Source organism: Oryzias melastigma, linkage group LG4 (genome assembly GCF_002922805.2).
Source record: "Oryzias melastigma strain HK-1 linkage group LG4, ASM292280v2, whole genome shotgun sequence".
NCBI lineage: Eukaryota > Metazoa > Chordata > Actinopteri > Beloniformes > Adrianichthyidae > Oryzias > Oryzias melastigma.
The window spans coordinates 17,306,337-17,322,927 of record NC_050515.1 but is presented as its reverse complement, the minus strand read 5'-3'; the positions used below and the strand labels follow the sequence as shown (position 1 = coordinate 17,322,927).

Genomic DNA, 16,591 nt, shown 5'->3' with positions numbered 1-16,591 from the left:
AAAATTAAGTTATGTCATCTGCATATTTGAGTTTATTCAAGTTATTGGATTTTCTGACTTTTCCAGAATTTTTTTTTTCATTTTTGTATGATGCTAAAAAGGCATTGGTCACATTGTTTTTAGATCAGACTTTTATCAATCTAAAGTTAGAAATTCTTTAATATATATATATATATATATATGTGTGTGTGTGTGTGTGTGGATAAATAACAAATTTAAACCTGATAAAGTAAATTTCACTTTCACGTGGTTGATTTCTACAGTGAAACTAGTCTATTGTAGGTTAACAGATAAATGATCCATTATAGCTTAATATGAAGGTATCTTAAGAAAGAGGTGTCCTCAACACCCTCGTGCACACACGTGAGCACCACTGCCTCCCAGAGAGTTGATAATAGTATTAGATGGGACTCTGCAGGTAGCGGGATCTCATGCAGTGAAGTAACAGTTTGGTACAGAGCTAACAAAAAGATTGGTGCCATTAAATCCATGAAGCTTCAAATTTGACTTTTTGTAGATCAACACTGAGCAAATGTTGCCAAGCAACCAATACAATTTAAGACGGTAAGAGGAGCTTAAGCCAAAATTATTTGGCAGCCAGATTTAGCAAGGAGAGTAAAAAGAAGAGAATAGACAATTTTAGATAATATCAGGTTGTCAAGTTGCATTTTAGAGAAAACGTAGCTGGAGTAGAGATAGACCAAGGTTCAGACGAAGGTCTGCAGCAGTGATGTTTATGGGACTGATGCAGACATATCTCGCCAAAATTAGGGCCATAAATCATGAATCGTGAGGTTTGTTGTTTCCCCAAAATATTCTCACTTCAAATTTAATTGAGTCCAGTTTTTTTCTAAATTGGTATTGTTTCATAGCTTTCAAATGTCTACAATCTGTCTTTGAAAGCATACTTTTATCTGCCATACAGTCCAAAACCTTCTCTATCAATGTATAGAAGAAACTTGTATCAGTCTGTCTTTAAAAATCCTCTGAAGCTTGGAGAAATTTATTTCCTGCAGCCATTTTCCATTCCACTTTTACTCATCACATAGATATCAAGATATTTTTGCAGTTTCCCCTAATGCTTGTCAATGTCTGTCTGTTGCTTAATTTAATCAATTACTAAGGTACAGTAACAAAAAATAACATTAATGCTGTGCATGCACATGTAAACAAGTTCACTTTACTCAAGTGGTTGATTAAATAAGAAAAAACAAGACTGCTTAAACTGGTAGCAGAAGTGGGATGGGGAGGATGCAAAGATCAGATGTCATTGCACTCAGGACCAGTATTTGAGGGACAATAAGCTGCTGTGTAGATAACAGTTACCGGGTGAATTGAGTCTGCATGTAGCAGAGAGACAAATGATTAAACAGGATAAACAAAAAGATCTAAATCTAAAAAAAAAGTATGGCCTAAATAATAATTTTACTGACTGTCTTAATTTAGAAGTATCCTTAAAATGAACACCAACCTCTGGTTTAAAAGAACATTGCTGATTAATCAATGTCCAATGATTGCTCAGTTGAGACTTTTGAATAAGAGAGTCTTTCAGAGCAAAGCAAGTGTTTCCAAACGGTTTACTTTTCCTCCTAAATCAAATGTTTTCACTGTGTAGAAGTATTGTTCTACATCAATCAATACAGACACAAAATGCAGCAGGTCTAGGGTTTCCCCCACATTACCAATTCATTACTTCCCAAAGAGATGGAATAAATGTCTGCTTTTACAAGAATTATGCACCTGAATGAGAATCACTTCTCTAAAGATGAGTTGTTGCGAGTTTCTTCCTTGCATGGATTTTTTTTTTATTCCCTTGCAGATCTGACTCATTTTAAGAACCATCTGAGAGTCCGCCTCCTTCAAATCAGTGAATCAAAATCAATCTAAAAAGAGGAGCTTTAAAATCTCTGGAGCAGTAAGACTGTCTGGGTTTTAAAAGCAAGAATGACTTATAATAGGATTAGTGTTATAAGATTTGGAAAATTAAAGTGGGGAGATATAAAATAAGTTTTAGTTTAAGAAAAAAACAAATGCAAAAAAAGGGCAAAATATAAGAAAATCTGGGTTTTTTCCAGATATTTCAATAATACATTGCACTAATGAAAGCAAAGCTTGACAATTACTCCTGCCCTGGGTTTTGGAAAAGCGATGCAAGAGTGAAACTAAGCTTGAAATTTGCAGGTTCATCTTGTGTTCCTTTTATATTCAAAGACACTCTAAAATATTATTATTTAGCCACATAAGAAGTATTTCAAACATATAAACACACATCTGTGCAAATTCTCATTGATCTAGGTTGAATCCACCAAAGCCTATGTCTTAAATCCTTTATCCTAGAGGCATGTAAACCTGCTCTCTTATTACTGTAGTTTTAAATTAAGAAAGCCTCTTGGAGAACAGATCTTCAATCATAAAAGATCAACCAAACCCAGCGTTTATACCTACGTCTATTAAAAATACATTTATTTGCTTTCGAAATGGCTGAGCGCACCTGAATGTTTATTATTACATGTGAGCATCGTGTCATTAGCTAGTCTGTTGCTGTAATGATCTAAGAATAAAACTGTAACTGATTAAAGTGAAAATGAGACATTAAAGATGAGAGTTGTCTTCCTCCCAAGATGAAACATTCCCTGGTTACCATGGAAACACACTTTCATCAGTCTGCATTTTTTTTTTTTTTTTAAGGGCAAAAATCTGCAGCCTGCAAAGCTGTCTTTAGGATAATTACTACTTTTTTTTACTTTATCCTCAGTTTTTGTGAGGTTCTCAGAAATCCGTTGGATGTGGGAGTAAACCAAGTCTGAGATTGCTCCCACTGAGATGACTAATTCACTAGTTTGGTCAGCTGATCGGAAGGCTGAATGACTCACTAGTGATGGAGGGACAGCACCGGGGAAAGTCGGGGAATACATGAGATGACATGTTTAGTACAGAGTGGCCGTTTAAAAAACATGTGGCGTCAGTAGTGCTAAACAAGCAATTATATGAGAAATAAAATAAAATATTAAACCAACGTAGTTATAGACTAAAATGGCATCTCTTTAAGTCGTTACTGTTGTACACTGAGACCTGCACCACAAGCTCTCTCAGAGGAGCAAATGTTTTGGTTTGTTATCCTTTGCCTGTAAATTCCCATTTCCTCATTGTCCTCTCTGCCTCTTTCAATTCAGGTCTCCATACTGCATTGTGCCTTATATGGCATTTTGTGAATGGATGTTGCTAGGTAACTGCAGAGCGTAAACTTGATTCTTGCAATTTAGTGTGATTAAAAAGGATGCTGCCAAAGAAGTTACACATTTTCCATGTTATGCTGCTTGAAAGGACTGACTTGGTCTTTTTTATGACTGCTGCTGTCAATATTAGTTTTGCAAGGTGTGTGATTGTTGTTTAATTTTAATCTAAGGTCACTAAATTTCAGTACCTTATTTTGAGCTGCTGGAATATGCGACCCACTGGTCTTGTCAAAAAGTCATTCACAATGATTTAGACTAATCTGTTTCTATGTGTGCTTTATTATCTATTCTAGTGCATATTTGTGCAGAAAACACATGAGAAAATGTTTTCTCCTGTTGACAATGAATTCACAGAAAAATGACCTAAAGTTTGAACAGTTGTTAAATGTTTAATTTTTCTATGAGGTGACCATTATTCATCCTAACAGACTACGTATCTCTCACAACCAAGACCCTGCCTTCTGAATTTAATGCAAGCAAAGAAATACCAAAATGCTGAAGTTCCTTAAAGTCCACTGGTAGCAGAGTGCAAAATGGGACGGATATTCCTTTGACTCCTTTGTTAAAATGTCAAATTTCACACCAGCATTCCTCTCTATTGCGGTTCACCTTTTGAGGGTTTTTTCAATGCAATTTGCGTACTTTTTTCTTATTTTTCACAGCCCACTGTGTTCTGCATCCTGATTGACTTTTGACCCAGTCAATCAATCTCCTATGTGCATTTTGCATAATGTATTCATTTGACAAATTTATATAAATCTACTGTCGGGAACCGGTAGTGTAGGACCCAAACGCAGGAGAACTGATTTGATGGGTTAAACTTAACAGGTAAATAGATAAATAAACTTGAACAAGACAAACAACAAAACCCATGGAAAAACAAAACTGTGACAGAGCAGAGCAGATGACCAGACAAGGATGAACTAAAAACCAAGCCCAATAAATAGGCTGGGGTCAATCAACTGCACTGAAGACAGCTCTGTCAACACAAACCTGAAACATGACCAAGAACAACACAAAAACAAACTAAATCATTGAATCCTTACATCTCCAATCACCAGAAGATTTAAACTTTGAGAGTTTCAGCTAAATGGTCAGTTGTGTATATTTAGTGCTTTACTACCTTCTTAGAAGGCCCAAAGTGCTATACAGTCACAATCCCATTCACCCATTAAAATATACATGCACACACTGATGGCAGCTCCACTGACTTACACTGACACCAACTTATAGCCACTGGGAATAATGTGGGGTTCAGTGTCTTGTCCAACAACACTTTGACACATGGGAAGCCCATATTTAAAACTTTGGAGCACAGAAAACTCTCCAATGTCTGCCAAAGAAGACATAAGTCTTGCAGGGAAACTTGTTCTTTCTAGTGGAATGAAAAAAAAAAGAAAGGAAACAAGTAGAATTGGTATTCTTAAAAAAATATATTATAATAAATCATCAGGTAAATGAATAAATACTGCTATATTACAAAAACTTCTATTCATCACTCTTTGCATCAATAAATGATGAATAAAGGTAATTCAAAATCACATAGGAAGCTAAGAGCCAAAAGTAGCAATCAACACAACTATGTATCGAAAGCTGGAATAGATTTGTGCTTAAAGCTCTCTATTTTCCTGCGGGAACTTATCCACACTGACAACAGATTCTGGTTGTCACTTCCAACCAGCTGCAACAGTCATCTCCTTTTCATAACTTTAGTGCTTTTATACCTGCTATAAAAAATGATGTGGGGGGTGGATAACAAGAGAGATGCTAAGAGAAAAAGTTTTACCTGACGGTCCTTTAAAGAGATTAATGACCTCTTCTGTGGCAATCAGACCTAAGTGGAGAAATGCACAATAACCCTTATTATGTGATGTATCTCGTGTCAATCTAATTTCTATCTTTCATAGGCTGAGTCTCACTGGAAAATGTCCTACTTTCCCTCTCCTGTTTGCATGATGCATTCCTTAAGTGCTTGTTGTTCTTGTTCCTGTCTTTGCAGATGCCTCATGGAGCAGCAAACTTGGCTTAATGGGGCCTCAGATGAACTGGAAAGTTGGAATACTCTCGGGTTAGTTTTGGAGCAGCTTGTCATTGACATCTTCCCAAAAACTTTTTGCACTGCATCAATACACACCTAACAGGCAGCTACTGTGTAACTGTTCTTAAATAAGAATATCTTTTTTGCCTAAATTAATATTTAATGAGCGCAAACTTGACTTAAGGCTGGCTGTCTTTAACAAGGTTACTGCTCAGAGATGGATGTAATCATCCTCAAGAAACAGAAATAAACAAATACAGTGTTCTGCTGCAGTATGAGAAACTATTTTACCGCAACTCCTGTAACACATCTTTTGTGGAAACGTCCTACAGTGGGTCCAAAAGAAACTAAAACAATAGAAAAGCCACAGAGTTGTCCAGTTAATATACATGTGCACTGATCAATCAGAAGTAGGAATCATCACATTTAAAACCCACAATCGTGATGTTCTCTTGATGTTCAATCTGTACTTCCTGTACCTTTTGAGTGTTACAAACACTCCTGCTGAATGTGTGGAGAGTCTTGTGCTAGACTTCAGCCCACTCCTTTAAATCTGCCTTCAACCAGTCTGAACATTTTCTGAAACAAAGGAAGTTTCACCAATGCACAGAGAAAGGGAATGAGAGCATCCACAGAGAACAAGTAAGCATGTGAAGTTTACTACACGAATGAGATTCAAAATCTGATCAAAATGATTTTCACATATGTAGCTGATGGAGTGCTGCTAAAGATTATTGTAATGTCACTGAGAAAATTGTATTTATCTTTGATCTAAAATAAATTAAAAAAAGTATGTAAAGTAATTTTTTTCACAAATGGAACAAGTGACAATACCAGTAAATCCTCCTGTTATTAAGGAAGCTGCAGCGAATCCAATTTCATATTTCAGTTTTTCTGTAGAGAATAAATAAACTGCATCCACTGATGCCTGGCATAAATATTTTAGAACAAGACAAAACACACTTCATCAGTTCAAAAATTCCCAGCCATGTTTCGTCTAAGCAGGACAGCAAGCACATGTATGAATTTCATCAGGTGATGCATAACATGCATGTTTCACTGCCCCCTTGTGGTCAGCTGGGTTTATCACAGAATGTCTTTCAGAATAAAATGCCAAATTAATACAAGAATGTGGGAGACGAATATGTGTTATAGTCACTCACAGAAACTCATGGAACCACATTCCTTTTTGTTATTATTATTTTTAAATTTTTGGTCACATTTGTTCTGAATTTGAAACATTGTATCAGGATGTATCTAAAAAACAAAACAAACAAAAAAAAACAACACAAAAACAATTGTGAGCTTACTTTCAGTTTTTTGCCGGTTTGCTAAATTTGTCGACAGTCACATTGTGGAGCTCTGTGTACATTTCCTCACACTTTGTGTCACATTTTTTGTCTTTTACACTCTCTTCTTGCCTCCTCTCCCTCGCACTTGCGTCAGCACTTCTGCCTGCTGATGAATATATGAATGAGATTAAGAATAAGATACTCTCCTCTCTGTCCAGCATATAAACCGAACCCTTCACCAAAAATGTTTTTCTATAGCTCTTTTTTTATTTTATGTGAATATAAGACAATCCTCAATACTGTTGTTTCCAAAAAATACAAAATAAATCGATTTCAAACATTTTGCAGAATGAACAAAGAGAAATTCTTTTGTTCAGACAAGTAAATAATGTTGCTAACAAGCAATTTTTACCTCGAGCAACAAACCACCCATTCTATGTTTACAATGCAAATTCCAGCACACAGAGGGATAAAAGGGTGGATGAAAGATTAGAGGCAACACTGGAAGGGTGGATGGAAGCAACGTTTGACAGCTCCAACAGACGAAAAAGAAGAGATTTGAGGAGCCTCTGTGAAGTGGGGACCTTAAAGTCTGCCCTCCTTCTCTCCTTGTCAGTCTCTTTAATTTCCTTTGCTTCCATTCTTTTTCAATCTTTTTTTTTCTCATTTTGCCATAGTCTCTCTGTTTCTATGGCGACCGTTCGCGTAACTCACAGAGGAAGAAAGGATACCTGAGGGGAGTAAACGATGACATCTGACGAGCAAACAGAAAAATAAAGACGGACCAGTCCAGAGAAATGCCATTATCTCTTCTTTCTGCACGATTTCTGCGGATCTGGACAAACCTGGAATTATGCCACAGCTTTCACCGTTTTCAATATTAGATCCAGGGTGAGAGGTGCTAAAAGCACAAAAGCAGGCAACAGAGAAAGGAACGAAAACCTAAATTATTTACACATTTTATCTCCATTTTTATAAAATCCCTGGCGTGCAAAGAGTTGTAGTTTTGTTGGGAGTTAAGGGTAACTTTGAGTTAGTCCACTTCTGCATGTGCTGATATGTAACTTTGAATAATTTAACAGAATTGCGCTCTATACATTTAAAATGAAAACTATAATCAGTTGCATTTGTGCATCAGGGTGGCTTAAACTAGAAGTTCTCTCATCTTTCAGCAGTGGTCCCAAGGTACAACTCACTCCAACAAATCTCTCTGTGCAAAAATATATCACATATTACAATGACAATGAAATAAAAACAGAACGAACAATTAAAAATTAATCAAACTTTATTTATAAAACACTTTTCAATGAAACAAAACAAAAAATTGTGTTCTTTCACCAGGTTTGCACAAGCTGCAGGAGGGATGTTGGCCCACTCCTCCATACAGATCTTCTCTATATCAGTCTAGTTTTGGGCTGTTGTTTAGAAGCACGGAATTTGAGCTCCCTCCATAGATTTTCTATTGGGCTTTGGTCCGGAGACTGGCTAGACCACTCCAGAACCTTGATATGTTCCACTGTTTGGTTATCTTCGAGTCATTGTTACGTTGGAAGACCTAGCCCCGACCCTTCTTCAATGCTCTGAGGGAAGGAGGTTGTTCCCCAAAATGGCCCTGATCCTCCTCTCCTTAATAAAGTACAGTCATCCTGTCCCATGTGCAGAAAAACACCCCATATCATGATGCTACCACCCCCATGCTTCACAGTAGGGATGGTGTGCTTGGGATTGTACTCATCATTCTTCTTCCTCCAAACAGTGGAATTAAGACCAAAAAGTTCTGTTACAGTGGAGCTCACTAGCTTTCTACAGAGGAGCTTGCTAGCATGCTATAGTGGCACTCACTAGCCTTCTACAGTGAATCTCACTAGCTCGCTACAGAGGGGCTCACTAGCATGCTACAAAGGAACCTACTAGCATGCTGCAGTGGAGCTCGCTAGCTTGCTTCAGCAGAGCTCGCTAGCACGTTACACTGTCCACTGAAGGGCTGGCTAGCGAAGCGAGTTAACCCACTTAGTCCCTACTTAAGTCAATGTGGGCTAACACAGATGGGGCCACCACAGAAATTGCGGACAAACCCATTTGGGGCCCACATTTTCAGGCACTTAAAGGCCCGGTCCCACAGGATTTGACGGGCGTATCACGGGTAAAACAGTTGGAAAATCTGCCACATGCGGTTAGACGCGCCAATTTTATGCATGCTCGTGTAATCGCAGTGATACAGACATCGGAGTCCATTCCTCTGCCACTCCTCAGCCAGAGCACTCCCTACTCACATATAAGTGCGTCCTCCCTAAATCAGCCACTAAAAAGACGATGTAAGCGGTGATACAAGCGCAGACCGGCCGGGCCGTGCTGCAGCCGTGCACGGAATTTCGGCGTCCAAGTGCATGTGCTTGCGTTCGCTCCATGGTTCGATCTCGCACTGAAACCACTGTTGCACCGCCGTTTCACAGCCATCGCACGGCGGTGGTGCTATACCACACGTAGTCACCCGCAGTCTCAATTTTTGTGCAGTTCAAAAATTATTTCTGCGTGTAACGACGGCCAAATTTTGTACTGCGTGTATGCCCGTCAATTCCGCGCCCCTATATCACCCGTTGCACTACCAGTCCACTCCCAACAGCGTCTGCACCCCAGGGATGAATTTGATTCCGTGCTCCAGCCGTGATATGGCTGTGAAAGCCAGTGGGACCGGGGCTTTAAACCACATGGGGCCCAGTGACCTTGCTGGCTGGGTCCTTTCTTAGAATCATTAAGACCCTGCAAGGTGAGATCTTTCATGGAGCCCCAATCCAAGGGAGACTAACAGTCATGTTTAGCTTCTTCCATTTCCTAATAATTGCTCTAACTGGATTTTTTTCCCCACAAAGCTGCTTGGCAATCGCCCCGCCTCTACACGCCGTTTACAGCCATGTGGAGGTCTACAGTTCTTTCTCTGGTGTCTTTAGACAGCTATCTGGTCTTGGCCATGTTCGTAGTTGGAGTCTTGCTGATTGTATGGGGTGTCTTCATGCAGCTAACAATCTCAAACAGGTGCTTCTAATTTAGGATAATAAGTGCAGGTGGGCTATATGAAGGCGTACCAACAGGTCTTTGAGGGACAGAATTCTAGCTGATAGACACGTGTTGAAATAAGTATTTGCAGCAGTAGCATACAAATAAATTATTTTTAAAAATCGTGTGGATTTTTTTTTTTTTTCTTTGTATTTCTTTCACAGTAGACATGTACCTAAGATGAAAATTTCAGACCCTAAGCAGAGTTCCACCTAAGAGGGAGAACTTGAAGAGTCACGGGGTGTTCAAAATACATATTTGCCTCACTTCCAATTTCCGCCCCCAAAGAAATGCAACACTTGACAAACAAAAGACATTTCCAAAAATCCCCCAAAAAATTTTAGAAGGAAGAAACCAAAAAAAGTATATACTATGGGAAATTGCTGAATGGATGTGGACATTGAAGATACATTTGGAAAAAACTCAAACACCATCATCCGATCAGCAATGTTCCATAATACATACTGTACCTTTTCTTTTTGTGTTTTTGTTTTTTAACATTTCAATTTGATTTTTAAAATTATTATTTTTTCTTAAATGTATCTTTTAAACTTAGTTTGATTTTTTTTGGATTCTTTCTCATAGATGTCCTAAAACTGCTGACATGAGTTATTATATCCTCAGCCATCACAGAAAAAATATCAACTAATTGGTCTATAGAAAGATACTTTATTGAGTTAAATAGCAGTAAAAATGGTGTATTTTTTGTTAACCGAATGACAGGACGTGAATTACATTTTGTTCTTATGAGCTCTGGTTTTTCTGCAGTACAAAGCCTTCTTTTCTTTTTTGCCCTAATACCGGCAAATTAATTTTTTATCCCATTCAAAAGGTAAAGCTATTGAAGTGTAAGACACTTCCATACAAAGTGGTCTGACAGATCAAAACGCAGCTGTTTTTGCAAATTTCTAAACTTCATTCATGAAAAGCAATTTGGGATGTTTTAATGTAGAGCAACGCTGTAAACATTATAACACTCAAAACCGGATTTGTGATGCATTTTGAAATATTCTTATTGAAAAACTGAAATGATAATAAATAAAGCAGCAGTAAGTGTAGCTTGTTACTGGCAACATCCATGCTCATCTAAAATACAGATTCAGTTATGAATTATTCCACTAGATCAAACAATACATGCCTCTGCAGCAAATTTAGGCTGATTTACAAACTCTAACATTGCGGCTTGACTGATGCTGCATTCGGCGGCGCGTCCTGTGTCGTGGAGAAATCCTAAATTGCTTTCTGAAGTGGGATTAAAAAAGGATTTTCTCATTCGGATGTTTCTGTAATGTGCCTCCTGGAGAGAGTCATAAAGGACTTTTTCATAAAAGCTATTAACTCTGTTCATTTGAGCTCGGATGGAATTTTCTGTCCCTTCGGTGCATCTGCTGCTCTCACTGTGAGTTTGTTCAACTGTTTGCTGCTTTGCTGTCTTCATCTAAAAGAGAGTTCTTTGTAAAAAAAAAAAAAAAAACACATTTTTTAAAATACGCATTCAAGAAGTGCATATGTCATATTTTGAAAGCACTACCCTTACATTGAAACAACACTCTTTACCGTTAAAAACAGCATAGTCCTGTTGTTAAGACCCCCACTGTGTCCTTAAGGGGAAAACCCATTTTGCAAATGGTGATATAATTGCATGTTTGAGTATGTTTTTCAACCAAAGCTAATAAAAAGAAAATAAGTCAATTATATAATATATGATCATGCCAGCTGCTTTGATTAATTCTATTTGTTATTCTGAAGGATGCATTTCAACTGGAACTCAGTAATCTTATATAAAGGTGCATTAAAGGTCAAAACTTAAAAAAAATAACATCCACTATGCCCTATTTCACACATTTACACAAGACTATAATGAAGACTGACTTCCTGTGGGTGTTTGTTAGTTACTTGTACTTTTTAAAAATGTAAACACCTTCATGTAAAAGGCATTTGCTATTCTTTTTTTAAGTTTTGTATTTTAGATATTTAGATCAATTCTTTACTAGTTGTGTATATGTATTTTTTCACTCGTTTAAGGCTTTTATTTGAGGACTGATACCTAAAAAAGATTTTAGAATAAAGTATGTTAAAATATGGATTTGCAGCACATAAGACTTTGTAGGACCAACATTGTAAATAAGAACTTGTTCTTAATGTTTTGCCTCATGAAATAAAGGTATCACACTTGATCAAGATGTATTGGTGTAGGTGGACATGTCTTTTTTAAAAGAGAAACTGCTCACATGCCCACATGAACTGGGGAAAAGGCAGCCCTTGATGGATCCATGCATGTTTTATGAACCCTTGAACAAATCTGAAAAGGTAAAAAAATAAAATGGAGCCAATGACTGGATGGACTTACTTAAGTACTCATTCAAAAGTAAAACAAAGCGGTACAGGTCAGAACTGTTAAATCGGTCCAATTTACAATGGAAATGCTCAAAATACCATGCCGTACCGGACCAGATCAGACTGGACCGCTTGGTGGAAACAAAGCTTTCAAAGAGCTAAAAAAGAAAGTTAAAACTAGATCAATTTTGAAAATATTGAGACTGTATTGTTCTGGATTTGGTTTGGGTATTTTTTTTTATCACAAATAAGTATTTTGCTTTCTCTCAATATCTTCAGTGGCAATCTAGGATTAACATTTACATGTTTATGTTTGTTTGTTTTTTCCAAAAACCCCATATAAAAAGCATATAAAGATGCATCATCCATAAACCCTGTGACCACAAAAGGGATTCAGTGGGATCTGAGGTTGGACAGAAGGTTGAAAGGCAATCTTAGTCTGCAAACATCACTGCAGCACACTAGTGTCAATCAGGAAATTGTTCAAGCGTTACAAAAACAGCCAAACCTTGAACCCTCTGCAGATGTGCGCACGTCAAACAATCAATATGTCTCTGCTGTTGGAAAATATTAAACAAAATATCACTCCTATAAGCTGAGGTAAAACCATTCACATTTAAATGTTGAGCTTCTAGTATTTGTTGTGTTGGAACAGTTGTGCAACATTTTCAAGAGTTCTAGGTCAGTTTGAGGTTTTTCTTTAGGACAAACATAAAAGTGAAAAACCACTTTGGGGTAAACATACTTCAAGAGATTATGTCTTTAGAGAAAAAGATTCAAGCGAAACCAGACAGGGTTTCCTGGATAGGTCTGAGATGCATCCTAGTGACTGATACAACCATATATGTCAAACTGAGGCCTACTTTTCCTGGCTTAGCTATCAGATATGTGTAGGATGGGTTTCCATGGCAATGAAAGACAGAAAGACCCAAGAGGAGAAAAAAGAAATAGACAAAAGGAGGAAATCATGCTGTGTAGGTTACCCCACATTTGTACAAAATATCCAAACATGCCAAAAGCCAAAGATTAAAATGGTTCAGTTTCAGTTTATCCATCAGTAAAAGTAGCACAATTTACTGAAACAATGTACCACAAAGTGAAAGCTGAATACAAATAGTAGAATAACTGGTTAAAATATCAGAAATGGAGAGCCTTTGAAACCGTTTTTCTGCCTCATCAAACCTACAAAGAACCTGGAAGATCACATCTAAGCTTTGGTCCGGTCACAGAACTGACCTTCCATCCTATTCATTTCATCCACTGAAACTCCGAATCCACATTGAGATGAAACGGTCAGATTCTCTTCTCTTACACTGCTTCATTTTCCATCACAATCAGGGTGAGGATATATTTAAAAAAAATGCTAACATTAGCAAATAAGTCCTACCTGTTCTGAGTGCCGGTGAAGACTCTGGCGTTTACAAAGGCTTCGTTCTCTGTCAGTCAACCTGGATATCAGTGATGGGTGGAACTTCTGTCCCCAGGTGACGGTCTGTGGTTGGTCAGGTTCATCTCTGCCTCCTTATAACTCCACTCATGAGGCCTGTGTGCAAGGCCTTATGGGAAATGTGCTATGCTGATCATTTTTGGTGTTCCTCTTTTTGCCTTTGATAAACTCCACAGCTCTGTCTTCAAGTCCAGTTTTTCCTGCACAAAAATAAATAAATAAATGTATTTTTAAAAAATGTGTGAATTAGTTCAAATGGACAGAAGCTTTTAAAATGTTTTTGCAGCAGCTGACCCAGTTAGCTTATTTGCTAGCTTTCAGTTGCTAGTTCCATCAAAACTATATCCCAGTTCGTTTTTTCAAATTCTTTGTCGTTGAATTTTTTAAAGTCCCACTCCAACCAATTTTCTTTTCTATTGTAAAGTCATTCCCAGTGATCTTTTAATAATGATTATAAAGTTTTTAGCCAAAATCAAAAAATGTGGAAACATTTTACATTATTAGTTAGTAAGGTGTTTCCGGTGTATTAAATTTCAAAAGGCCCAGATTCATAATTTGGTAATTTCAACATTAAGCAGACAAAACATGATCGGAGGAGCAATGGTCATATCTGTATTCATTAAACCACATTTCAATGAGTTGCTGTGTCTCATCATTGCTATACTGCTCCTTTTGCATCCCATTATGCCTGGCTACGGTGGTTGTTTTGGTCCAGTTGTTCTGCTCTGAGCACAGAGCCTATTCAGACTGAGGAAACTCGGAGTTCAGTCCGATTGGAAACAAATCAAAACCTCCTCGTAAGATGGGTCAGAGAACGGTTCCTGGTCCCGGACCAGGGTGCGCTTGGGTGTATTCAGACTGAAAATTTGTTCCGAATCATCAAGGAAAACGATGTCCGATTCTCCAGGTCAGTTCTGTGATGTACTGTAGGTAAAGGAAACCAAATTTGTCCAGTCATAAAACACCCAGGATGTGTTCGATAAGCCTACATTCATTATGAGTCCTGTTGGGGGCCGCCTCCACTACACAACAGTCTTAATAATCTAATACAGTTATGTCAGCTGTTTGTTTGAACTTCAGTTTTGTTGTACAAGTAATCCACAATCAGTGACTACCAATTTAATAAACATAAATAGTTGTGGAATTGGATTATCTTCTTTTATTTTAGACAGAAATTCTTGGTGTTTCTTTAGCTAAAGGGGACAATAAAGAGAGCAAGATACTTTCTGTCCTTTTTAGCTTGCTAAATTCAAATGTCCTTTTTATTTCTGGGTCATTTCACTGGGTCATATGATGAGTTTGAAAAGTGAATACTGCTGTGTGCTTCTTCATTTGTAAATCTATTTTTTCCATCAGAACTTAAGTTAAGGTCAGTAAAGTGAACATTTTAAACTCCAGACACAAAGCTAGATATTTTTTCATTAAACATTGAGTTTAGGTACTTTTTCAAAAGCCATTTTTCTGCACACTTGCAGAATAATCGCTCATTTTTTACAAGATAGACATTAAATATGATTTTAATTTATCCTTTTTTTTCTGTTTGCATTTCACAAGAAAAACATTTTCATGTCCATTTTTTCCATGATATGTTTTTGGTGTACAACAGCTTTACAGTATTCATAATACAAGTATTTCAGAGGATCTAAATGTAACATCATTTAATTTGCTTTTTATTGTCACAAAAAAACAAACTCAATGTCCAACCATTTTTTACTGTAGCACACACAATTAAAAATGACTGCATGCCCTCAACACTAATTGGTACAGAATTCTTCCTTGTTCACGGCCAGTTCATTAATCCACAGTGTACATAAATGAACTGATAGCAGTGCTCAGCGATGTAAAAATGAAATTTTCATTGCCAGTGAAATAAAAGAAAAGTCAAACTAATGAGATAATAGAGACAGTGGCAGTGTGTGGCTAGCCAGTTTTGTCTCGCATCCAGCCTAATGACATTCAGCGGATCATTACGCCACGCAGATGCAGCCGGGTTAATTCTGAGGTTTTGTGATGGGGACAGAGGCCTGTAACGATCTGGCAGTGACAAAACACTTCTCAGGCCTTTCTGTGCTGATCAGTCACAATCAAGAGAGAGTACATTAAAAGTGATCACTATAAATCTCAGGAGACTGTTTATTGTCCAATATGCTGAACACAGTGACATCTAGTGGAGTTGATTGCAGTTTCCAATTAAATGTGGTTTGCATCACCCCAGCATGAATTTAAAGCAACTGGAGCTTGATTGCGTTAGAAAGTCACTGCAACTAACAGATACATGAGAAAACTGTGATTGGAAATGATTTTCTTACTCTGTATGATGGAAGATGGAGAGAAAGAGAATACACTAATCAAATATATGAATAAGAATTTTTAGTTTATTTTAGTCTTTAGGTTAGCGCTATTCATACTAGATTTCTGAGTTTCCAATTGGTACAACTTTACATTTTTAAAGTAATGTTCTCATTCTGGACTTAACCCAAAATTACCCATAGTGAGATCATTGTAACATGAAAAACCTGAAATCTGTTCTGTGCTCCACTTGGTTTGTGGTATATCTGGCATAATTGTCATTTTAAGGAAAATTGGGTCCAGAGTCCTTTTGGGTTAAGTTACTAATTGTCAGTTTTTTAATTTTCATTTTTTGAAAAGCTATAGCAGGGTCTGCAACCTGCGGTTTCTGAGCCACGTGCAACTCTTTTGTTCCTCCGTTGTGGCACTTTGGCTTAAAAGAAAAATGGTAATGCTTTAAAAAAAATGAACAGGATGTATTTTATTTTGAAAGGAAATTGTATTTGCTGATGTCAAGTAAAATGAATAAAAATAATAAATAGAAAATTTAACACTGTCATATTGTATATTTTGAAAGCTACATTTTATGAATTAAATGCTTAATGACCTAAATAAGAAAAAATATATATTTTGGCCCAAGTAGCTCTTTTAGCCTTAAAGGTTGCAGACTTCTGAGCTAAAGTTGTATTCTCTTTTAACTTTTTGAAATGTAGGTTCATTTTTACATTTTTTTGAATAAATAATTCATGCAAAATGTTAACACATCATTATCATCCAAAAACTATGATACATTGATAATAAACGTTGCTACGAAATAAATTGTCCAATTTTTGTTTGTTTTGTAAAAACAGCCATTATTATAACAAATTCTCCTGAAAAAAATGGTATGATCTTCTTG

General features: G+C 37.0%; 1 protein-coding gene across 2 annotated transcripts in view; it reads right to left on the bottom strand.

The window, feature by feature from the left end:
* Positions 1 to 16,591, bottom strand: part of lrrc7 (leucine rich repeat containing 7) — a 118,057-nt gene that overhangs the window by 83,724 nt on the left and 17,742 nt on the right. The window contains exon 2 of one of the 2 annotated variants that reach the window (XM_024278406.2): positions 13,345 to 13,604. The exons of the other annotated variant lie outside the window; for it this stretch is intronic. The gene's annotated coding sequence lies outside the window, so the exon portion shown is untranslated. The remainder of the gene's footprint in view (positions 1 to 13,344; positions 13,605 to 16,591) is intronic. 2 annotated transcript variants of the gene reach the window in all.